The sequence below is a fragment of the Myotis davidii genome, unplaced genomic scaffold (assembly GCF_000327345.1).
Source record: "Myotis davidii unplaced genomic scaffold, ASM32734v1 scaffold577, whole genome shotgun sequence".
Lineage (NCBI taxonomy): Eukaryota > Metazoa > Chordata > Mammalia > Chiroptera > Vespertilionidae > Myotis > Myotis davidii.
This window is the reverse complement of record NW_006289082.1, coordinates 244,719-271,284: the sequence shown is the minus strand read 5'-3', so window position 1 is coordinate 271,284 and position 26,566 is coordinate 244,719. Positions and strand designations below refer to the sequence as shown.

Below are 26,566 nucleotides of genomic sequence, written 5' to 3'. Positions count from 1 at the left end.
TTGTGCATGACAGGGGAAGGAGCCCCAACCCCCTGATCCACCCTGCTCTGTGTGTGACAGGGGGTGGTGCCCCAACTCCCCTATCAGCCCTACTCTGGGAGTGACAGGGGGTATCTCCCCAACCGTCTGATGGGCCCGGCTCTGTGCGTGACATGGGGGAGCTCCCCAACCCCCTGATTGACCCTGCTCTGTGCATGACAGGGGGCCGCACCCCAACTCCCCAATTGGCCCTGCTCTGAGCCCAACCAGGGGCTGCACCTAGGGATTGGGCCTGCCCTCTGCCACCCAGGAGCAGGCCTAAGCCAGCAGGTCATTATCTCCCAAGGGGTCTCAGACTGTGAGAGGGCACAGGCCAGGCTGAGGGACCCCCCTCCCCCCGAGTGCACAAATTTTTGTGCACCGGACCTCTAGTCCTATATAATAAAAGCCTAATATGCAAATCAACTGAATGGCAGACCAACTGGTGGAACAATCGTTTGCTATGTTATGCACTGACATCTAGGGGGCAGACTATCATCACAGGAACTGTCCCCAGCTCACAGGCTCAGGCCTGCCAAGGTGGGTGCCAGCAGGAGCCTCCCTGATAGCCCCACTGGTCTCCCTATAGAGGCAGGCAACTGGCGGTGGTGGCGGGGCGTTGCGGGGTGGAGCTGCCAGGCAAGCAGGCCAGTGCTGTCCCCCTTGTCTCCCAAACCCCAATTGCCTCACCAGTCACCTTCTGCAGAGGGAGGCAACCAGTGGTGGTGGCGGGGTGCGGGGCCATTGAGCAGGCAGTGCCAGGCCAGCCAAGGCAGGTGCCAGCAGGGGTACCCCAATTGCCCCACCAGTCACCCCACAGATTGGCCCTGGTCACCAGCCAGGCCTAGGGACCCTACCTATGCATGAATTTTGTGCACCGGGCCTCTAGTGTTAAATGAGATGTTAAGAAACATTCATTATAAAAAGGAGCATTGGGTATAATAGAGTTGAGAACCACTAAATTTACTAATCTTTAAGGCCATTCTAACACTGCAATCCTAAAATTCTTCTTAGTCTAGAGTGGGGATTAAGAACTTGGGCTCTTGGAGCTCCAGTGGTGCAATTGGTTAGTGCACAGTACTAATAAGAACTTGGACTCTTAGAACCAAAGGTCATTGGTTCAAATATAGGCTGCCCCAATTTCTAGTGTTATGACCTCAGGGTGGTTTGTTTTAATGTTTATAGGCTTCATTTCCTCATCTGTAATATGGAACAATAGCAGTGGTTGTGAGGATTAAGTGAGTTGATCTACCTGTATATCTTAGAAGCATGTCTAGAATATAGTGAGGACTCCAGGGAGGATTCATTTGCTTCCCCATCTCTTGGAAAGTTCTATCTGGATGGTGAACATGATGGTACCAGCAATCCCAGGATTCTTTATCAGACCCTGCATGCATAGGTTTCTTGTCTATGAGTTCAGCAAGCCCACGAATCTGATACAACCAGCCAACGAAGGTCTCTAATTGCCTCCATTTGGTTCAGCCTCCCTGTGAACTTGAGCTAACACCAGGCAGTTCTCTAATTGGGCCAACCTGGCTCCATGGCTACCCATGTGGATGGGGGTTGACAGGGTCACCAACACTTGACCCACATGGTGTAGGTTCCCCACAAGAAGGGGTTCTGTTTCTAGAAGAGGGGCATACAGGCCTCTGTATGAGCCTCCAAGGTTGAAGAACACCCTGTTCTATATGTAAAGTTTGGGTCACGAGTGCTACCCTGGCCTCTCCCCCTGACAAACTACCAATCTATTTTCAATGAGAAACTGGAGTGATGCTTCCAAAACATAGGTCCAATTGTGACTCCACTGCTGAAAATACTCCAGAGGTTTCACATCTGCTGTGGTCTGAATGTGTTCCCCCAAAATTCAAGCTGAAATCCTAATTCACAAGGTATTAGAAGGTGGGACCTTTGGGAGATGATTAAGTCTTGGGGATGGAGCTTTCATAAATGAGATTAGTACTCTTATAAAAGAGGCTCTAGAGAGCTCCCTTGCTCCTTCCGCTATGTGAGGTTACAGTGAGAAGTCCGCACCTGGATGAGAGTCCTCACTTGACCATGTAGCACTCTGCTCTTGAACTTCCAGCATGCAGAACTGTGAAAAATAAATTTCTGTTGTTTATATTTTTGTTATAATAACCCAAATAGACTCAGAGTAAAAGCCAAAAATAAACTTACCATTGTTCTTTATCAGCCCCTCTGTGCAAGTTCCCAGCCCCATTGCACTCTAACTCCGTCTCCTCCTGCCCTTTCCCCATTCCCTTCCCTCTGCCACACTGGCCTCTTGGCTGCGTCTTGAAAACTCAAGCCATGTTACTTCAGGGACTTCATACCTATGGTCCTTTGCCTGGACCTCTCTTTCTGATGTGTTACCATATCTTATTTCCTCACTTTTCAGGTCTCTTGTTGAAGGTCATCTTAACAGAGGATCTTTCCTGATCACTTGATAAAAAGCAGCAACACCAAACCTTCCATGATGCTCAACTCATCAGCATCATTCTTCTTCTTCATGGAACTATTCCCCACCTGACACTTTATGTCTTTATTTGTTATTTGTCTCCTCCAAACACAATGTAAACTCCATAGGAGCAGGGACCTTGCTTTTTTACTGTTATATCCTCAGTTCCTAGAATTTCTGGAATGTAGTAGATGCATATTATGGCAAGAATTGTGTCCCCTCAGTAGCTATAAATGTGGCTAATCTGAAGACAGAATCTTTTGAAATGATTAAGTTAAGATGAGATCATTAGGGTGGGCCCTAATCCAATATGGCTCTGTCTGTATAAAAAGGGGAAGCTGCCCTAGCCAGTTTAGCTCAGTGGGTAGAGTGGAAGCCTTGGACTGAAGGGTCCTGCATTTGATTCTTGTCAAGGGCACATGCCTGGTTTGCTGGCTCAATCCCTGTAGGGATTGCAGGAGGCACTCATTAATGATTTTCTCTCATCATTGATGTTTCTATCTCTCTCTTCCTCTCTGAAATCAATAAAAAATTAAAATATATATTTTTAAAAAGAAGCTGACATGAAGAGACACATGGAGAAGACAAACCATGCCAAGGAATACCTTAGGCTACCAGAAGCTAGGAGCAAAGCCTGGAACCAATCTTTTCTGGCACCTTCAGAGGAAGCATGGTCTTGCTGACATCTTGATTTCAGATTTCTAGCCTCCAGATCTACGACAGAATTAATTTATGTTGTTCTTAGCTACTAGGTTTGTGGTACTTTGTCATGGAAGTTTTAGCAAACTAATATGGTGCACAATAAATGCTTGTTTAGTAATGAATGAATAAATAAATGAATGGCAGCATCAGAAGTGCCTGGTAGCCCACCAGTCATGGAGAGTCTGCCAGAAGTGTCCACCTCTTCCACTTACTTTGTAAATGTTGTGACTATCCATTTGGGAAGCAGAAAAGTTCATTTCAGATTAGCAAACAAATTCTTCTTAGAAAATAAACTTATTTCTGTTTAGATCATTCAATTGCGAAAAAATAACAAGAGTGTGGTCAGGAAGGTACTGCAGTGAAGTCAATAAAATGACAGTAACTAACACTTATAGAAAGTTTACTATATGCAAGACATTATTCTAGTACTTTACACATATTAACTCATTTAATTCTCATAACAGCCCTCTGAAATAGGTACTAGTCTTATCCCCAGTCTCCAGATGAGAAGCTGAGGTACAGAGAGGTTAAGTGACTTGCCCAAGGCTAGACAGCAATTAAGTAATAGAGCTGGAATTTCAGTCTAGGCATCCTGGCTCTATAGCTTAAAACACTCTTAATCTACATCCTAAGATTAGAATCTATCAAAATTTCCTTAGTTAGACCAAGAGGGAGGAGATCAGGAGTTTGAGAATTGGTAAAGAAGATGCACGCAGGTACAAGAAAGAGGGCCAAGGAGAGACACAGAACATAATGGGAATGGGTGATGTTCACTTCAACAGTGAGATGCCCACAGTAATTTTAGGTACAAGATGTCAAATTTTAACTTGTTTCTGTGCTGTTTTGCATTGTAATTGCTTGCCTGACTTCAGAAACCCCAGCCTTCAATAAAAGTCTTCTTTGGGGACATAAATGGAATAGAGAGAATACACTGTATAGCAGGGGTGGGCAAACTTTTTGACTCGAGGGCCACAATGGGTTCTTAAACTGGACCGGAGGGCCAGAACAAAAGCATGGATGGAGTGTTTGTGTGAACTAATATAAATTCAAAGTAAACATCATTACATAAAAGGGTACGGGTTCTTTTTTTCAATAGTTTTATTCATTTCAAATGGGCCGGATCCGGCCCGCGGGCCGAAGTTAGCCCACGGCTGCTGTATAGGGTCATGTAGTGCAGAAAAGGATCAGCCCACTCCAGAGGTAAGAGCCTGGCTGGTGGCTCATTGTGGAGTATTAGACCCATGAACCAGGAGGTCATGGTTCAATTCCAGGTCAGGCACATGCCTGGATTGTGGGCTCAGTCCCAGTGGGGCCATGAAGGAGGTAGCCGATTGATGATTCTCTCTCGTCATTAATGTTTCTGGCTCTCTCTCTCCCTCTTCCTTCCTCTCTCTGAAATCAATAAAAACATATAAAAAATTTTTTTAAAAGAAATAGACAGTAGAGGGAATTTAGGAGCAGGAATTAGAGTCAGAGTGGCACTAAGAACCCAAGTTCCTCCACTCTTTAAACTTCAGAGATATTCCAGTGTATGCAGGGATTCCCATGTCAATTTACTTATTTACGAGCAGGGTGCATGTAAACTATGGGAACACTTAGGAACCCTGAAAAGAAGGCAAGCATATGTAGCTACTTGGAAGGGACAAAGAAAAACTTTCCTTCTGACAGAAGACACACCTTTGCCTGATAAACTGGGTTTTGAGAGAGGAAATACAGGAGACAAGCAAAAAACAGAGACTCAGGAAAGAAATAGTGAGTCAGAAATGCAGGTGAAGGAGGGTAGGAAGAGAACACATCTGATATCAGGTTGTAGCTTTATTGTTGTTAATATTTTATGATTAAAAAATCTATCTCATTCTTTGGGTTTTATTATTTATTTTAGGTGCTTTCTAAATGTAGGAAAATAAGCTGAGTTCTTCATGAGTAAGCATCAGCAGAGCCTGATGCTGTTTTGTTTCCACACAGTGTGGCTAGTTTTTAGCTGCATGACTTAGTTCTACTTTTAGCCATCAAGCACTTCTCTGGCCAGCTCATCTCCAACATGCATTAGCCCGCCTGCCAGCAGCTATCCCTAAGACCCTAGTGCCCCCTGGGACTCTGAGCAGGAATTTTCTTATTTAAATCCTCTTTTATGTAAGTGCTGGCAACAAGGTAATAACAAGGAACATATTACATAACCATTTGCTCCATCTCTATCTATTTCTGCAATCTTTATTTCAGTAAATAAAACCCAGAGTCCAAGTCCTGTTTTTCCCAGCACAATTTCTGCTCTCACACAAGAGTGTGTTTCTAAAATATAAAATCAGGGGCTGTTAGGGTGCCCTCAGAACACAGCCCAGCATGAGTAGAAACAAACATTTTCTTTATGAAACCTTTCATCTCTCTTCTTCCACAGACAAACCAAATGAAAAGTCCGGAATGCTGCATTTTCCTTCATGCAGACCTCAGGCTTTCTGACATCTGGAAAAAGTGGTTTGTTGTTTGGACCTTCCAGCAAAATTCTCTCTCACTTGGATTCACATAAGACTATAGTGCTCACTTATAGTTTGGACGAGAGCGACACCTCTCCTTTTACTTGGCAATGCTAGGAGCTATTTGGATAAAAATAAAAGCCCTTGAGAAAGCATTAGGGAAATTGCCATACCCCTGCTATAAAGGTGTGAGAGGCTGTTGCTCGGTCTCCTCACGGAGCTGGAAATGTCTCTTAGCGCCACCGATCATCTCAGCCTCAACTGGGGTCTGAACTCCTGATTTTGAGTCAACATCTTACAGATTTAGTCCTAGGGTGCAGATCAGTAGAGACACAGGGAAGCCAGGTCTGCAGAGGAGGATAACCTGGGATAAAAACCCTTCTTGTTGGTTTTTAAAGGCCTGGGTGATGCAGACCAGTTGTCCATCCCACTCATAATCCCAAGGCACCAGCCAGCACCTCCCTTCCCTTAGCCTAGAAAATGTTTTCCGTGAAAGAGGATTTTGTGGATCAGAGGCGGGGCCTGGCAAGAGAATGGAGATGAGAATGGGAGTGAACAAGATAGAAAAATCATCGAGATAAAAAATGAAAATGACTTGCCTGCTGTATATTCCCCAAGATAGCTTTTCCAGCTTCTTGGACAAACAGGTTTCAAATGAGGCAAATTAGCCGGGTGCCATCACTTTCTCTGAGAAACTACCAACAGATTATAGATCTGCCCAATAAAGAAATTCCCTTCAAATTGAGTCAGTGTTTTCTATCACATCAGTGGATTTATGTTTCCCGTGGAGTAACCGACGCCTTTGTTTACGCCCTCTGAAGGTTCCTTTCATATCAGCCACTATCATATTTCCTTGTAACTATGTGGTTGCTTGGCCAGGTCATATAGCTTTAAACCTTTTGGGTAAACCCTTTCAACTCATAGTTATTTTCATGCTGCTCTTCAAATTTCTCTGTGTATTGTTGTCTTCTTGTGCTTTGGATGTGGGGACAAGATTAGGGGCACAGAGATGAGAAGCAAGAGGACAGGTCTTGTGTGATTCTCCCCAAAGGGGAAGGGGCGTAAAGAAATCCAAGTTGCCTTGTGTAATATGGACAAAAGTTAATGTAGGAAGAACGAGAGTTTAAATTTCTTGGAACTAAAGTGTTAACACAGTTTGCATCATAACACACAGTGCATGGGCCGCACATGAGGTCACCACTCCGCATCGCGCTGCTCGGTGCCTCATTTGCTTTCATCAACAGACTTTTCTTTTGCTCCTCTGCTCTTGATTTTTTTTTTTCATCAAACCTCAGGCATTTTGTACTATTTTTCTCCCATATGTGCTTAAATTGTTTTAAAATTCATCCGTGTCTTCTGGTTTTATAGAAAGGTCTTGAGAAAACCTGAAAACCATTAGGACTTCGAAGGGCTGCTTAATTAAGATGCCACCCCTCCCCCATAATTTTAAAAGAAAAGCTCTTCAAAGTCCCACACCTATGAAGAACATATTTTTAGGCTCCTTGTGGTTACTTTAATGTCTGACCTATCTTTCACAGCGTGTATGTGGAGAACAGGGGATAGCTCCAGAGATGAAAAGTTTGACTCACCATTTTCAGCCCATGCCAATTCCCAGATAGCTGACCCTGATTCATATTGTTAGCATGAAACGCTTGCCTTCTTTCACTCACACCCCTTGAGCAAAGTACCACTCATATTTTTTTGATGCTTCCTACCCATCTCCTCCCCACTTTCCCCAAGTTTGTAGAAACAAAAGTTGCCCCTGTGTTAAGGAACTCAGTGCTGACCAGGTATCACGTGTTGTTTTGCCCTCTATCTGCTCGTCAGTGCTGATGGCCTGGGCATGAGGCTTGCCTGGGCCCTGTTTTTGAGAGAGCTCCTCTGGGCTCTCCTCTTCCAATACCTATCCCAGGGGAAGGGTCCATGTGAACACTCAAAGTCTGCACTCCCTCTTCTAGATTGCCCCTGGATAGCTGACCCAGGACCCTAGATGACTACCCAAACAGCCCAAGCCCCCTTCCAGGGACTGTGGGCAATCTGGTGTCTGGCATTGAGATGTGGCTGATGAGGGCTGTGTGGGCAGTGAGGGCACAGCTTGGATGTGGGCTGTTTGTGATGTTGGACAGAACAAGGAGAGGGAAGGCAGTAGGATGGCTCACAGTCTGGGAGCTGGGAGACAGGCCCCAGCTTTCCCTAAGCTGACCTCATGTGTGGAGCAGAACTCTGAGGAGTCTGTGAATTTTACACATGTACTGGGCCTTCCAGTGTATTTATCAAGGAAGAATTGTAGACACATTTAACAGTTTGTTATCCTGCTATATAACTTTTAAATATCTAGACCTACACTAGTCGGGCCTCCCTTTATATTTTTTGTCCTAGGTCTGCTAGAATGCTTTCTGCCTCTAAGAGCAGTCTGATTTTGTTGCTCCAAGTGAAAACTATCAGAGAGGGGTGCTTTCTGTTGAATGCAAGGGAGATTAAAGGCTGGATCTCTCAGCCCAGCCTAAGAGTTCCCTGAAGCTTTTCCAGCTAAGCGTTTGTCCCTCAGGGAATGTGGTTCTTTCCCCAGAAGAAAGAAGCTGTGACAGTTTCAGAATCTGCCAGTCCCAGGAGTGGCATTAGCACATACTCTACTCGTGGTACATCAGTGACCCTGCAAAGCTGGCTGGGCAGTGGGCCTGCTCTATTTTATTACAATCATCACTCAAACCAAACTCAACCTGTCATCTTACACCAGTACAGGTCTGCAGGAACAAGCCTTCCTTTCTGTTTTGGTACAGACATTAGTGCTGTTTGATTTCCAAAGCACTCTTCCTCTGAAATCAAAGTCACTCGCATTATTGGAGGAAAGGGTTAAATAGCACTGTGTTCTTTTCCTTAAGTGAATAAAAAAGAAACAACTTTGAAATGGTGATTTCTTTTTTTAAAAAACCCCAAATAATATTATTAAACATTTTCATGCTGATGAAATAAACTTTTCAAAGTAATATGGAAAAAGTGATTTCATTTAAACACCTTTAGCCAAAAAAACATATGCTGCTGGTTAAGCAGTGCAGGAGCGGAGACTTTCACAGGCTTGCCTGCACATCGTGAGGTCTGTGGTTCGGCCATTGGCCCCACCATTGACTCAGGACCGGGCTGGGATGGAACTCAGCAGGCAGGCCCATGTGTCCGGGCAGGTCCCAAGAGCGCAGGCAGGTTTTTGGCGGGTAGGAAAGTGACTGATTGTAGGCATGTGAATGACTGTGCAAATGCCTCTACTCTGTGCTACAGGCTCTCAAGGCTTCCAGTGTCCAGAGTGCTGACCATTTTATGATTAAGGCATACATTTCTCTGTTCCAGTCACTCACAGATTTAAGTGCATAAGTACCTGCCAAAGAAAAGTACCCTTCTCTCTAGTTGCTTCATTTTATGGTGTCAGGAAATCTCATCAAAGGTAAGTAGTATGCCCACAACTTTAGCATTAGCTATACTCCTTTGCAAATAAACAAGAGAAAGAAAAACTACAAAGTCCTTCCAGCAACTCTCAATAGGCCCATGTGAGAAAAAGGTGTGCATTCTTCTCTGGATAGTGTGGCTCAGTTGGTTGGAGTGTCACCCAGAAGGTTGTGGATTCGATCACCCGTTAGGGCATATACCAGGCTGTGGGTTCGATCTCTGGTTAGCTTACAGGAGGCAACCAATTGATGTTTGTCTCTCATGTCAATGTTTTTCTCTGTCTCCCTCTCCGTTCCTCTCTCTCTAGAACCAATAAAAACATATCCTCAGATGAGGATTAAAAAAAAAGTTATGAATTCATTTCATAGTTATTTATTGTGAGCCCACTATGTGCTAGCCAGTCAGGGTAAGAGGCAAGGATCAGATGGGTGAGCTAAACTGAGATAAATGAAAGGCTGGCCTCTTGCCCTGTTTTATAGCATATTGACTCATGTAATAACTGGCTCAGTGAAAGTTACTTATCTCCTTGTGCTTCCATCTTCACCAACAATGTCATGCAATTTAAGAGTGCTCAATGCCTGCTCACACACTGGCTATAAACTATGACAATAGCTCAACAGGCTCTAAAATAATTTATTTTAACAAAAACATAGAGCTCTTACCAAGCACTATTCTAAGCAATTGACAAATACTCATTTAACCTTCTTAATCCTGTGGGGCAGGTACTATTATTCTCTCTATCTTTTTATTGTTTTTTATTTGTTTGTTAATTCTCACCCAAGGATATTATTTTCCATTGAATTTTAGAGAGAGTGAAAGGGAGGGGGAGAGACCGAGAGACAAAAAACATCAATGTGAGAGAGACACATAAATTGGTTGCCGCTCACAATGCGCCCCAACCAGGGCCAGGGATCGATCCTGCGACTGAGATAGATGTCATGGAATTGAACCCGTGACCCTTCAGTCTGCAGGCGGATGCTGAAAAACCACCTAGGGCTATACTCCCTATTTTACAGGTGGAGAAACCATGTGTGAGATACAGAGTTGTTAAGTAATTTGCTCAAGGTCACAGAGCTAAGAAGTGATAGAGCTGGGATTAAAATCTAGGCCGGGTGACCAGTCGTCCTGATTTGATCAGTACTGGTGGATTTCCCAGGAGGTGGAACTTTCAATGCTAAAACTGGGACAGGCCCGGGATGAACAGAGGTTGTTATTGATCACCTAGAATTCCAACTTCAAAGTCTGTATCAGTTGTTAGAGCTCACTACTTCTTCCTTACTTCTTCTGGAGTCATTGGCTAAAGGTCAGCTTAATTCAAAGCCTCCCATATGATTCCTGTTCCTGGTGGATGGGAACATGACTATTGGGGTTCTGAGAAGGAAGAGATCTTGAATATTTTGGTATTGACACTGAATCCATCAGACTTTCCCACATCAGTAGGTCCAGACACCTACTGTGTACTTCATCCTGAGAAAAATAGATGTGTTGTCCTACATTGCTTCTCTCAATCATAAAACATGAATACTGAATAATGACTGAAAATACAAATCCAATTGGTATGTGTTATTTTTGATGAATTTCAAGTTATAATTTCAAATATAAAGTACTTGAGGGCAGAAGTTGAGTGTTTCAAGAGTGAGAGCTATCTTTGGCTGCCATAGAAATTAGTATAGACCATGTGGCTTAAACAACAAGCATCTATTTCTTATGGTTCTGAAACTGAGAGGTCCAAGATCAAGGTGCCAAGAGATATGGCATCTGGTGAGATCCTCTTCCTGGTTTGCAGGTGGCTGTCTTGTTGTATTCTCACATGGCAGAAGACAAAGAGAGAAATCAAGCTTTCTCATGTCTCTTAGAAAGGTATTAACCTCATCATGAGGGGTCCACCCTCGTGACCTCATCTAAACCTGATTACCTCCCAAAGGCTCCATCTCCACATACCATCATACTGGAGACTAGAGTTTCAACATATCATTTTTGAGGGGACATCAACTTTCAGTCGATAGCACCTTTCTTCCCAGCCAGTGCTCATGAGAAACCTAGAGGCGGGGACATTCTCTGACCAGATAGTTTGTTCATAGTGAACAGACATGGGCCCCTTAGAGCTTCTGTTCTTTATGATGGAGGATTTCTCCTCTACCTTCACCCAGGACACAGAACCCTTCCTCTGCAGGCTTCCTAATGCTGTATCATGAGACATGTTTAGAAGACTCGGAACAGAGAAGAATCTCAAATGACCCAAGAATTGAAAAAAGAATCATCATCTGATCATAACTTCCAAACATGTTCTCAATAAATAACCACCTACTTGTCATTTTCAAAATTTCTTTTGTGCCATAAAACTCAGGCTCAGGCAGTTTCACCACTTACTGTTGTGTGGTTCTAGCTGAACCTTGGTTACCTCATCTCTTCAATGAAGATATTAATGCCTACCTCCAGTAACCAGCTATAATCAGGGCAATGCACCATGCTTAATGTTTCACCCAGAGTTGGAACTTAATGAATGGTGCATGAGGAATTTACAAGGGCATCCATTGGTAATCCACACACATGTATTGTTTAACAATTACAGTGAAAATGTTTTTTTATTTACTCTGAATAGGTAATATACTTACATACAACAGATATGCAAGCATATACAGTGAAAAGTCTCCCCCACCCACATAGTTCCTAGGCCCCTCCCAATTTCTCTCCAGACATAAATGTAGCCTTTTCGGAGCCATCTTTGGCTTGCATAAGCAAAGGCATACATTCTCTTACTCTTTTTCTGAACTTTTTTCCACAAATTGTTATGTGTTTTTTTTTTTTTAAATTAGTGTACCCTGGACAGTTAGTATGGTAACTGTCTTTGCATTTATTTACAGTGCTATGGTATTCCATTGTATATGAACATGCCTGCAATCACCTATCTGTAATTCCTAATTTAGAAAAGCTCTGAAACCAAAAGTTTTCTGAGGTTGTGGAAAACTCATTTGGTAACAAAATATGCACTGACATTAGTTGTATTTCTCCCACTTAGTATGAATGCTCATTGTTCCTCTGCAGAAATATTAATGGATTTGATTATTGAGTGTTGCCTCAGATCCTTTGGGTTGTTACATTAAAAAAAAAAAAGCACTGCATTAGCTTTCTAATTTTCAAGAAACACTGATGTGCAAACACCATCAAATCACAGGGTTTCAGATAAAGAACTGCAGAGCTATATGATAATTTGCTAAACTGGGCCCCTTTTGACCACCATTTCCATTTTTTAAAATACTTTTTGCTATTATAGTATTGTAGTAAATAACTTCGTATGTATGTTATTTCATTGTGTAAAATACTCTGCATGGGATAAATACCTGCAATTGCGATTTCATCACAAACTGAGTTTACGATGAAATGCATCAGCAATTTTGACAGATGTGGCTAAATTGTCCTCCATAGCAGTTGGATGTTTCTTCACCCATATCAGCCCATTTCTCCACCTTCTCCCAACATGGAATTTCACCTTTTCCATCTGGCTGACAGTATCTTTTCATATTAAATATGCAGAACCTCATTTAGCTAAATTTCTCTGACCTGTCCATCCACTTTGCTCATTTTTAAAAATTGGATTTTTAGAGATTTTCTTATTAATTTGTTATAACTCTTTATATATAAAGGAAAGGAAACCTTCCTGATATAATTGGCATTTTTTTTAGATTGTGTTTTTTCTTTTTACTTTACTTTCAGTGGCTTCTGCTATTAGGTTTGTTTATTTGTACACTAATTCATTATAACCTCTCTCCACAAACAACTTTCCTTTAGGCTGTGTACTTTATTCAGTATTTTTCCCACTATATTCCAATTTTTTAAAAAAAGGTAAAAGAGAAAAGGATGTAGGTTAAAGAGCTATTCATACGTGTCAGATTATAGGAATCAGGAAATTGATAGGAAACACTGAATTTAACTCAGTACTTAAATGAAGGGTTTTATTTTTACATTTTTATATCTACTATAACAATAACAACTTTCCTCAATGAATAGCAAAATAATAGAATATATTTCATTTTTTAAAAAACAAATATCTATTTGTCTCAGTCAGAAAGCACAACTGTGTGAACACCCCATAACCATGTCTGTCATCTGACCCCTGCTTTCCCTTCTGAAAGCACATTTGGCTTGTGTTCTGCATGTGTGTGTGTTTTGTTCTCAAAAATGTTGCTACTGTCCTTACTTGCATTTTGCAAAACTTATTAAAGAGCAGGCTTCATTTGTTATCCATATAAATTGTAAATATATCATGCATTAAAGACTATATCATATTTCCAGACACAGGTATTCGAAGTAATATTTCAAAATGAATGAGGCTTCTACTGAAATCACCAAAATAACTTTAAATTATTCAAATCAAAATATAAACATTAAAATTAGTTTAACCATCTGACATTTTAGCAATATTGTTACATATACTGTAGTAAGGACATAAAACTGAAATTTTAGAGGTAATAGATCCAAAGTTAGCCAACACAGGTGCCTCCTTTACTAGGACTCTATTTGTTGTCTTCTCATCATGTGGATGCACTCACAAGGGCTTTGGGCTCAATAGCCATCTTCTCCTTCACTTTAAGACTATGGTTAATTTCCATGTAAGAGGGCCCAAGGGATGAGGCCAGAGATGGGGCTCCTGCAGAAGTCAGGCCTGTTTATTCACATGGCAAGTGTGGGGAGGGTGGCAGGCAGGCCAGACCCCCGGGGCTCCCCCCAATCAATTACCCCACCTGGGCCACTGGGTGTCCCCTCAGGGCTGCTGCACACAAGGCATCCCAAACAGGCAGAGGGGCCAGAGTTCACTGAGAGCAAGGCTTTTATTACTCGCTGTTAAAAATGTAGTCCAGAAGTTAAACTGGGGAAAGGGTCCCAAGTGGTAAAAATCAAAATAGTCTTTTTCCTCTCCACTCTCCCTTCTCCAGACAGCTGTTCTGACAGCACCTTCGGTTTCCTGCCTTGAGTCTCCCCACTCTATTTGAGGAGGTCACTGTTGTTTTTTCCCTTCTGTGAAACTCCTGCTTACCTTCCCACCTTTTGAGGAAGCGCTTAATATTTTCAGCAGTGAAAACCTGTCTTTGTAGGCCTCAGAAATACAACTTGCTTTAGGAAGAAATAGAGTAAGACCATAGTCTATTCAGAAGCTGACAGCCTCTACTTCAATAAATGTCAGAAGAGAAAGGGGTGAGAAACAGTGTGACCCATTTGGGGAACCAATTAATCTCTGAAAAAAAAAAAAAAGATTAATTACACTCTTCCACAGGGTGAAACACTGTATGAGGATAGAGCAGGGGGAGAAAAAAGCAGAGATGCAGTTTCTACACTTCAGCTTACCATCTAGTTGAAAAAGTAAAATAATGGCAGAATAAAAACAGGAAACAGTGAATCCGGTAGCTCATAGTTTAAATCCTGGCACTGCCAGTTAATAGCTATGTGACCTTGACAAATTGCTTAACCTCTCTGAGCTTCTATTTCCTCATTTGCCCTAAAGATTAAATAGGATAATATATTTAAAGCACATATCCCTGGACTAGGCCTTTAACTTGCTTCAGTGATGAATGTCCTTTAGTATAAACTGAGTTTATGATGAAAGAGTAAAATTGACAATAGCACTTTCAGGAGTTCAGAAATTGCAAGGCCCCATAGATAGGTTGATCGGAGAGAAACCCCCATGAGGGAAGAAAGATTTGGCTCAAGCCTTGAAAGAAATGAAGAACTTACATATGTGGAGGGATGTGGAATAAGTATTTTATCTTGAGTAGAGATGGGGAGGAGGCAAGTGGGTAAGGTTGGAGCTTTCTGTGGGCTCTCCATTCTAAGTGAATAAGAAGAGATCCACTATTATAATTTATATATTGGGGCTGGAATCTTACAAATAAGACTTCGTTTGAAGTAACAAATTGAAAATCAACGACTCAATGATAGACAATCGCTGGTGAGACAAAACAGTGTCTGAAAAGATAATTTATATTCTCTAATATTTTTCTGAAGAGTCATTCAGTGGACATTTACTGAGCACCCTTTGTGTAAGGGAGATCATATAAAGACAACTGATAAACCAATGGTTTGTGCTTTCAGTTTCTGCTCACAAGGCAAGCAGAGCAAGACTAACAGACAGCCCACATAACTTACGTAATAGCACCATGAGCAAAGGGCTACTGACGCCATCAAATGTGCTGGAGTACCATGGGAATGTCCAGATTGAAGGGTCTGGAAAGACTTCAGAGTTAGGAGGCGTGACAGGTGTGCTATGTGCTGAGCCATGATTGCTTCTTCTTTATGTTTCAGGATAGCAAAGGGTGCCTTGGCCTCTCCAAAGGCATACTTTGGGATGGTCCCCTCTGTAGAAGGGACAAGGTGGGAGGTGTGCAGGAGGAAGAAGGGAGAGGCTAAATTCAGGCACTGGAACTGCATATGTGAGGAGGGGAGCAATAGCTGTGCTCAGAGTCTATACTTGCAAAGGTGGAAGTACATTTAAGCTCAGACTGAACCTGGGATAGGAAGGCAGGGTAGGGTCCTTCAGGAAGACTTGAATTAATGGTGTTTTCTAGATTCACTCTGACAGCCTTTTCTGCTTCTGCCTTCCCCCTTCTAATGACCATTTCTTAAGTAACTGTGTGGCCATAGAAACATCTGAGTGCAGGATCAGAGGGTCTAGTGATTAGGTGAGGGGATTCAACAATGGGAATAAAATTATTTTTTTTCATTTTCATATAGCTACAGAAGGTCATGTCTCATGTGTCTTTGGAGTCCATGGTGCCTTGTGGAGAATGAATGCATAATTAACATTTGCACTGTGAAATGAAATGAAGCCAAAGAGGGCATAGCTTCATAATTAAATTTACAGATGAAACCTGAAAGCGATAGGATCTGGGAACACCAATGACAATTGAGAAACTGCCCCAAAGGGATAGAGGGGAAAGGGACTAGCTGTATGGGCAGGAAATAACAACTTGAGATTTGACCACGAACAATGGAAGGGTAATTCAATTAGGGTGACATAAGTGAAAACACAGATATTCAGCCTAGAAAAGGCACATTGAAATCTAAAATGTTGATAAGAGTTTCGAGAGACTAAGTAGCATATTGGATTGCAGATTACATCAGGACAAAGCTGCAAAAACTGAACTCCAGTGAGGAGTATGCAAGACTTGTAGTTCTTCTTGGCTCCACTGTGGACTGCTGCCGGCAATAGAAAGGCTAGATATCATAAAATAAGAACAAGGGGCTCTGAAGATCAGTGTCCTCCTTCACAAATGTACAGTGGGAGGCAGGCAAGAGCTAATGTCTGGGAGGATGTTGGTTGGTGAGGGTCCAAATGTGATAGAGATTACATCTCTCTTGGTTTGAATTAAGTGGGGAACAACACTTCAACCCATTTGAAAGACTTTTGGGAGATGAGGTGGGGTTGGGAGGATTCAGAGAGGAAGCTGGGGAACTCATACAGGTGAAGAGGAAAGGAAATTGGTTAGGAAAGGTATTTAGCACAGAATATGGCACATGGTGATGCCCAATCAGAGTTACTGACTGGATTAACTGCAACCACCCCTCGCCCAGGTGGTAAATAATACTGAGGATTCTCCACTGGAGGTGTGGACTCTCTAGTGATCCTGGGGTTCTCCAGGTGACCGCAAGCTGACATATTGGATGTTTTTTTCATGGTTTCACAATATCTAAGTCTTTTGTTTTGGCATGAATTAACTTTTTAGAGTTGTATGTCTTTTCATCTCATAAAAGTAGCTTCATTTTTTTTTCTATAGTAAGCAAGAGTATGGAGATTAAAGAGGGTCTCTGGGCCCATTTAAGTTGCCACAGGTCAAAACAATCTGAGAACCAACACTTTAGAAAGTGCCAATGATCCAGTTTAGAGGCTAATTTAGTATTTGTCATAACTTCCAGCTGTGCAGGCACAAAAGGACTGTTTTATTTCTAACCCCTCCTTTTGCCATTTATGTTCGTTGTTCAGTCCAATGGATTCTACCTCCTAAATACTTTTGCTGCTCCTTCTCTCCATCCTCACAGCACTGGTTTGCTTCATCTAAGGAAGTGCAGTGACTTCAACCCTGCTCTTCCAGCTGTCCCACCATTCTGAATCCGAGCCACTTCCCTTCTCAACAATCGTCAGCAACTTCTCATTGCCTTTTCCAGGTAATCACAAATCCTGGCCTGCTGCCCAAGGACCCTACCACTTGCCCCTCCTACCTCTGCAGCTTTCTCATTCAGTACCTGAGATGGTTTCTTTCCCCATGTCCTAGGCTTTCCTCACAGATGTGTTTTCTCCACACTTTCTTCTCTACAACAGGTCTTCCCCATCCTGTTCCTCCCCTCCCTTTCCCAGCTCCTCAGGTCTAAGACCTATAAATTTTTCAAGGCATAGCTTAAAAGCTCAAGCCTTCCCCAGTTCCTTCACTTCAGGTTCTCTTTCTCTACTCTGAGCTCCCATGGTACTTGCACATCATCCGACCATCTCATGAGGGACAGATGAACCAGTCACTGTATACCAACACAGCGTTAAGAGCCATGCTTTAGAATTCAAAGCCTGGCTCTGTCATTTACAGGCCATGTAACCTCTCTGAGCCTAAGCTTCCCTGTTTCTGAAATGCATGTGACATGCTTGGCAAGGTGGCTGTGAAAATCAGTTATAATGCCCATGAACACATGGTGCACAGTGAGGGATCAATAAATGATAGCTATTATTATTACACACTAAATAACCTAAAAATAAACCATTTATACACGTTATATTAACACATGCCATATCTTTAGCTGAAGCCTTATTCTGGGAGTTTCTTTGAGGCAGAGCTCTTGACTAACTCATCTCTGCACCTTCTGCAGCATCTAGCTTGTCACCTCCCATCAACTACGTTCTCAAAGGGTGCTTGTTGATGGACAGCATCAGTGACCAAGTGAACAGAAAAATAGTCAATGGCACCACATGGAATGTTCTCTTGAGGCAATCATCTTGTCATATGACTCAGCCTGATGTTTGCAGTTAAACTAAATTGACTGAAAGTTTTAGGAATTTACAGGTGTGCCGGTGAATGCACATGTACACTGATAAGCAGGTTGTCACCTTAGTGGCTGCCTGGGTGAGTTACACAGTGAACTAATTCACTTCCATGCCTGACTTCCTCCCTTTATTCGACTAATCTGAATCCACCCAGCAGGCAACGCATGTAACAGAGCCCTGGAAATGCAGGCCAGTTTTCTTCTTTGGATCCCCTGGGAGCTTTACTACCAGAGCCATTATTAACTTGGCTGGAAACAGTTTGGCATCTGGCTCCCAAGACGTAGAAATGTGTAGAATAGAGAAAGTACATCCAATCCTGTCATTTAAACAATATTCTGGCTCTGAAAGGAAAGAATCTAAACACATTTTTCCATGAAAATGTGAATGTCATTTTTCTTGAAAGAGCCCAATGTTTCTAGTCTTTTGATAACAGAGACTGGGTCTAAAGGGGAGAGGTAACTGCAGAGAATAAGGTCCATCTAAAAGACTCTGAGGGAGGCTTTCTTTCTGGAGTAGGAGTTTCCCACCTCCTCCTCACCTTCTCATGTGCCATCATGTCCTCAGAACTTGGTTCTTGTTTTCTTGCCTAGGCCATGCATGCCCAGGTGACTGCTCTGAGCCCATCCTCTGGGATCTGGGTGATACATAACCCTTTTCATTGATCTCTCCTCACTTTCACCCTCATCTAGCTCAAGGTACCCTGGTTACCTGGTGTGAAACCTCTGTGCTTTCTAATGAAGCCTCCTGGTGAGAAGTTTTGTAATTCCAAAGAGTGCTTCTAATGGTGAAAAGATTTGGGCTCCATCTGATCTACACATATTAAGTGCTTGCTCTGGAAACCAGGGGTGCTTTTACATATATGTCATTTTCTTTCACGTAATCTTTGCCTAGCTTTCCAGGAAAGAGTTAAACACAAAAACTAAACTTAGCAATCTTACCTGAAAATTCATATGGGTCATTTTCGTAAAAGTGACACCACTTATACAGGGTGGAGCAAAAACCAGGTTTATAGCTGTGAGTATACGAAACAGATTTTTTTCTTGTATTATTAACTACAGGCGTCACAGTCGCAGCAGCTGCCTGGCCCTCACAGCCCCAGCTTCATCTGGAAGGTCTTCTGGAAGGACGTCTGGAAGGACGTCCAGTCTAATTAGCATATTACACTTTTATTACTATAGATAATTGTATTACTTTCCATGCAAACAATGGTAAACCTACTTTTGCTGCACCCTGTGTATCATACTGAAGCAATAATCTGCTTTCAGGAAAAATTACTTCCTACTGGTTTGGAAGCACAATTTGAAGATTTTAAACCTTGGATTAAAAGAATTAAGGCCTGAACTCACTTTCTTCATGTTGAAGCTTTTCTGAGTTTAAGCATTTATCCAAAGTCCTGCAGAAAATTAGAATAGGTATGTTATTGATGCTGAACAGGAAGAAATGGTTGCTCAAGGTTTATATAGAACAAAAGGCCTACTAAGGGCAAATGTTTTCATTGACAGGATTCTGAAGCCTTTTCAGACAAAACAAGATTGGGGTGAGACATAGTTTAAGTAAAGAAAATACAATGCAAAGTAAGTAAAGCAGAAAGCCAAGGACCGAATTGGAACAAAGATAGTAAAAAACCCAAGCTATGGTACTAATTATCATTAGATGAAAAAGTTAAATTGGAGTATATGGCATCTGAAATGGCAAGAGTTAGTTTCTTTATTATGAATAGTTCATTTGTTTATTCATTCTTTACTCACTAAGAGCACAATTGTACTAGTTTTGGTTTCTTATGTCACCTGGGTCATATCTGCAATAGTCCACAAATCCTTTTTCTTGGGATTATTAGGCAAGATCTCGGTGCTTATGGTTAAGGACCTTGTGGCAGAATCTAAGAGGGAAAATGTCCCTCCAAGATTATATTCTATTTTTAAAGAATCTATTGCAGACCTTGCAGATTAGTATTGTTCACCTTCTATTTTATTGACGAAGAATCTGAGATCCAGGGAGGATATGATGTTTTCAAGGTCTTATTTGTACATCTTTCTGCATTAATTAATAAAATTGTTGCAATAAGTTTAAATATTGGTCTAGAACAAACAAAAACATTGAAAAACACTATGTTAATGAATGTCCCTAAACCTGTGTGGTAACATGTTGAGTGGGAGGGGGGGAGGAAAGTCAGATATAACAGTGTATTCCAACTAAATGAAATTTACATTATATGGAATGAAAAAAAATGACTGAAAGGAAATACACCAAAAAGATTAACAATGATATTTTGTGGTAGGTGAGAGTATGAAAATTATTATTTTTCTTTATTCTCTTCTCTGTTTTCCAACTTTTCTACAAGTGAATGTTTATTACTTTTTTTTAACAAGAACAAATAAGCACTAAAAACTTGAAAAATGTATTTCATAAAGGAATAAAATTGTATATGAATATTATCAACCCAAAATGGTGGAAGACAACCAAAGGAAGCCAGGGAATCATTAAAAGCCACGGTCTACCAGGGGAAAAGACACTGATTATTTTAAGGTATTTGCCTGAAGGTGTTCAGTCCTATGAGGCCTATGAGGAGAGGGTTTCAACCAGGAGTATGAGCCACTTGCATAAATCATAAAGACCAAGACTTCAAGACCCGAAGTATGAAAGACCAGGGAGGCCAAAGCACTGAGGACAAGGATGGTATTGTAAGATGCCTCCATGTGAAAACAAAGGTGCTAAGAGCTGCATGACTCCCCTCTGCCTCCTCAGGTATGGAGCTGGCCCCAACAGTGCCTCAGTGGGTGCTCACATCTGGATAAAATCCCTGTTCACTGCTAGTTGTAATTTGCATTAGCTTTCCTTCTTCCATATCAAAGCAATTCTACCTGGTTTCTTATCCAAACCCACACAATTGGTAGATAATAAAACTGGAAATTGTAAGAAGCCTCCCAACTATCAGCCTCACTCTTCCATTATTGCATGTCCCCAGTGTTTGAAGTCGTCTAATTTTCTATCTGCAGGTTTTGTGCCTAAAAGCAAGGCCTAAATTCTTAGATGGCAAGTATAGTCTTAAGTGTAGGTAGGATACGGTTAGGTGGTCCATTGATCCAAAAATCTCTTTTTCGTGTGTGAACCTAAATGCCTGAAAATTTACCTTAAAAAATAACTCATTCCTTTGAACTAAAACTTTGGGTTTCATGGGGGGAGGGGGGGCGGGGGTTGTATTAAGGACACATAGCAGAATTACTGGACAAGTAATAAAAGGTATGGGGTCCCATCTGAAGCATTATGAACCATTTGAGCTAGTAGTTCAGACTCTTTGGACCTCTGCTTGTCATCAGCCTCGAGCATGACTGCTACACAAGGAAGTGGCTTTGGAGGTTTCAATAGGGAAACATGGAAAGGAGAGCTCTGGAGTGTGGGCCACTGTCCACCGGGGAACAGACTCAGGGGGCAGAATGAAGAGGGCAGCCCTGGGCGCTGAGGTCCTGTAGAGGTAGGAGGACCTCATGTACATCAGACCGTGTTTGTGTTGCACTTCTCACCACGAAGACAGTGAGGCTGCTGTTCTTTTCCTCTTATTACCAGCTAGCACATAGTGTGTTCTGAACAAATATCCATCCTTTTGTCCAGAGCAATCCTTTCTGTTAGAAAACATTAAATCTATCCCTGGTTTGTGTGGTTCCATTGGTTGGGCTTTGTCCCATTCATCAAGGAGTTGCTGTTCAATTCCTGGTCAGGGCGCATGGCAGTGTTGCTGGCTTGATCTGCTGTAGGGGGCAGGCCAGAGCAGAACATCGCGGTTCTGCTCTTGCGTCAACGTTTCTGTCCCCTTTCCTCTTTATCTCAAAATCAATTTAAAATATTTGGAACACACATACAAGAAAATATTAAAGCTATTAGACCTTCTCAAGTAGGTCTATATTATATCCAGGGCCTGACTACAGAGTTAGAGGAGCACATGAATCAAACCCATGTTGCAGGGGATGTTGGTGGGATGTCTTCTGAGTACACACAGATCTCACTTTTTGGAAGTGCTTTTTGTGCTTTAGTCCAGCACTTTCTTACCTTGTCCTTTCCTAACCTATTCCATAACATGAGTCTCAACAACATATATATGGATTCAGGCCCTTTGGACCTGCTGTGTAATGTGGTCACTGGTTTTAGCTGGGTTGCCATCTTATACTGAAGCTAGATTTTCCTGTAGCTTGAAGGTGAAAAAGAAGGGCCAGCCAGACCTGAGATGATGGAGAAGCTGATAATTACCCTCCATGTAATTAAGAGTTGCTTGGCTTAGCTGGACTTCCATATTCTGAAGTTAAGAAAGTTTTCACCCAGAGAATCAGAACCTCACAAGAGATACATGATTATAAATTAGTGGCATCTACCAGCTGTCATCTTATATATTCCTCAGATGTCCACCGCTGGCAGATGCTTGTCCCACCATTGCTCTCTCTGGATATCTCAGTAAGTGAAGACCATAGGTCAACTGCTGTGGTGCTGAGGGTACTGCAGCAAATGGAACAGGGAGAAGAAGGAATGTGAGAGCCAACATTTGTATTTCAAATACCTGCAGCAGGTTTCAAGTTATCCTATAACTGAGATTCTTTCTTACCTTATCAGAGAGGTGAGCCACCCATATCTAGTTTTAATTATGAGTATTGGGATATATAAAATGTCTATTTATTTCTCTTACTATCTTATCAGTTTCTACCATTTTGCACTGGTTCCAAATAGTGTCTCCAAATCTCTGGCATTTTACATTTCATGGATGAAATAGAAATGCAAATGGTATCAGCAATGATGGAATATAGTGAACTTTTCATCCAGCTGAAAAAATCACCTTGAGCTACTGAAATATAACAGCATACATCATAGTCAAGTTGTCAAAGGGGGCTATTTCACAGCTATGACCTCACAGCCATAAAACATAAGCCATGTAATGTATAAGGAAGAGCAAAACAACTTTTCCAGATTTTTTTTTACTAATAAGATTACCATATGGAAAATAATTTTAACAAGTTATAATAATCTAATTAAAAGAATACTTGGAAATTGTATAGATTTTTCCATTTTCAAGGGCTTAAATTTCATATTTATTACTTGAAACATCACAACATTATATTATCTGTTATCTGCGCATCACATGCTCAGCCCCAGAGTGTCTGAGTCTTTTCACACCTTTGATGCTGAGGCTCCAGGCTGCCTTATCCCCAATTACTAACTGGACCACAGCAGAAAGTGGGTTCTGGTGAGTTAACTCCCAGTCGACAGCAGAGCTTTGCCAACAGCTGTCAAATCTGTCTAAGGCAGGCTTGAACAGAATTAACCTTTCCCACACAGAACTCACATCCAATTCAAATAATTCATCAAGGTCTCTTGATGGCAGCTGTGCGAATTTCTGAAGTTACTTTAGATACTTCACTGTTCCCTCCATTTAAGTGTCTTTGTTTTTCTTCAGAGTAAATTTGACAACATTTTTTATTCTTTGACTCTTGGCTTTATTATTTATGATTAAGAAGGCTGATGGCAAAATCAGAGGACTGGAACCATTTGATAGCTTATGTAAACATTCTCTCTGACCATTTTTGGCATTCCCATTACACTGATGGGCACCCACTTTCTTTCCTATTTGGAAAAGCACAAGCTGATTTAGGTGACCACTAGGGAAGAGGGACAAGGATGAGCATTATCTAGAAATTGTTGTACAAAAAATATCAAAGCTTCAGTGAAATTTTAAGTCTTTATTGGATAGGTCATTTCCAACTAAGATGTTGCAATGTAGATGTCTACTGGTGAAAAGCTGTCCTTAAGGGTTGAGCATTCCCATTCCAAAACTTGTGAAAAGTCTGACACCCACACCAAGATTTCTACAAATGTCCAAAGTTAATACATCTCATGGTCACATTGGACTCCAACTTCCAGTCTTCATTGCATCTTGTTCTCTGTTCTCTCTTAGGACTGTTACTTAGTCATTGCCTTTGCCTCCATTGGCTCCAACATACAATGTTTCCTTTTCTATGATTTCCTCCAAAAACAAAACCCCACAAAGAACTTATTTATGTAAGACTTTCCTGAAGGTTTGGGGTACTGGAGGGGGTTTTTATTGCAACAGTGATTGACTGGCGTTACTGGTGCTAAAACTCCCCTGGCACCTCCCATTTTCTTATGCAGAGCCATTGGCTTTCCTCCAATTCTTTCCCAGAGTGCTGGACCAGATGGATCTCTCAGCCCATCAAGGATTTCACTGAAGCTTTGGCATTTCTAGTAAATTACTTTCTAGATAATGTTCCTCCTTGTCCCCATGCCCTCTCTGGAGAAAGGAATGAGTGTTGATTATCAGGACAGAGCTCTATTCTCAGTCAGGAGGCACATTTCACAAGAGTCAACACTACAGATCTATTAAGTAATCATTTCATGAATTTTGCTTTGCTTTTTAAATTGTTTGTCTCTTTCTCCCACAATTTGTTCTTCTGTTAGTCCAGTACCTCCTAGACAATAATTTTTTAAACATTGAGCCAAAATCCCTTTCCGATTAGTAGACACAAGTATCTTCAGTAGATACGTTGGACTGAGCTGCACGCACTGGTGCAGAGTGAATCCCTGCTCCACTCCCAAGCAGCGTCTCATCAGTTCAGCGACAAAGTGATTGATGGAGTTGGACAGGAAAACGTGCATTTTTGCTGTCCAGCAAAATAATATGTATTTTTAAAATTACATTACTTTTTAAAAGAATCTTTATTGTTGGACGTAGGGGAGTCAAACAATTCAGCCTGGCTATATAAAAGCAGCAATTTATATATATATATATATTTTATTGATTTTTCACAGAGGAAGGGAGAGAGATAGAGAGTTAGAAACATTGATGAGAGAGAAACATCGATCAGCTGCCTCCTGCACATCTCCTATTGGGGATGTGCGCGCAACCCAGGAACATGCCCTTGACTGGAATCGAACCTGGGACCTTTCAGTCCGAAAGCCGACGCTCTATCCACTGAGCCAAACCGGTTTCGGCAAAAGCAGCAAACTTTTACACGTAATCACAAAGCTACTTCTTTTTTAAAAAATATATATTTTATTGATTTTTTACAGAGAAGAAGGGAGAGGGATAGAGAGTTAGAAATATCGATGAGAGAGAAACATCGATCAGCTGCCTCCTGCACACTCCCCACTGGGTATGTGCCCACAACCAAGGTACATGCCCTTGACCGGAATCGAACCTGGGACCCTTGAGTCTGCAGGCCGACGCTCTATCCACTGAGCCAAACCAGTCAGGGCACAAAGTTACTTCTTTTAAAAATGATCTATTGACCTGCTGTTACCACCAAATTGAAAAGGAATGAAGACAAGCTCTGTGAGCTGGAGCTGAAGATTGGGAAGAGGAAGAGGAAACCTGTACATGTGACTGGAGACATTTCACCTGCAAAAAAAGCCCAGCAATGCTGTTTAGCATCCCCCTAGTTATTACTAACATCTACTGAGTACTTCCTATGGGCTCTTCATGCAATGTCTCATTTAATCTTAGCTCAGCCCATAAGGGAGGCTCTATAGTTGTCTACCATACAGAGAGGTTAAGTAACTGGTGCTTGAGGTTACCCAGCCTTCATGTTATATTGTGTTCCTGGAAGGTTCAGGATAGAATTTTCTTTCCCCATATAAAGGTATATAGATAGGGATTTCATTATGATGCCTTTTTGGACCACAGAGTATCATCTTCCCTTATAGAGGACATACAAGACATGTTATGCAAAGGGTGAACATTAGATAAGTAATATTGCTGTGGTACTACTATGCATACCCTTTCAATGCTAAGAAAAGCTACTTTATCTGGACTCACTATAGTACTACTAGGTAGACAAGAAAGGTATTACTCAACCCATTTTACAGATGATGAACGTGAATATTCCAGAGGCTTATGCATCATAAAAACAAAGAAACTTTGTAGTAATTTAGACCTTTATTAATATATGAGTTCAACCACTAACTGGTTGTGGTGAGGTGGGCAAGTCATGTATCCTCCATATGTAAAGGAAGAATATTAATATCTCCCTATACAATTATTGTGAGCATTAGAGATAATAAATGTAATGCACCTGTACCAGTGTCAGGCATACAGTAGGCTTGTTCTTTGTGCCCAAAAGGTGCAGTGTTTTCTTCCTCTTGGGTCTGAGGGAAAGCTGGGTCCCTAATTTTCTATGTCAATTCATTGAACAGTATTCCAAACCTTGGTCATGCAACTCTGTAGAAGGGTGTGCTAGAGGAAGCTGGTGGAACCTCTGAGACAATCACTAAAAATAAGTTTCTAAGAAAACCCACATCAAGTGGAAGTCCAGAAGTCACCAAGTGCCCTGGATCTGGGATTCCAACACCAACAGCATCCTGCCTTTGTACAGCACATTGTATTTTGCAAAGACTTACAAACCAGTGTCTCCCTTTATGGTCAGAACAAGCTCATGCAGCATGTCAAGCAGGTGACAGTATGCTTGG

General features: G+C 41.7%; 1 pseudogene; it reads right to left on the bottom strand.

Annotated features, from left to right (window-relative positions):
- The window catches only part of LOC102766433, a 38,685-nt pseudogene extending 19,623 nt beyond the window's left edge, over window positions 1–19,062 (bottom strand).
- Between the last annotated feature and the right edge of the window lie 7,504 nt (window positions 19,063–26,566).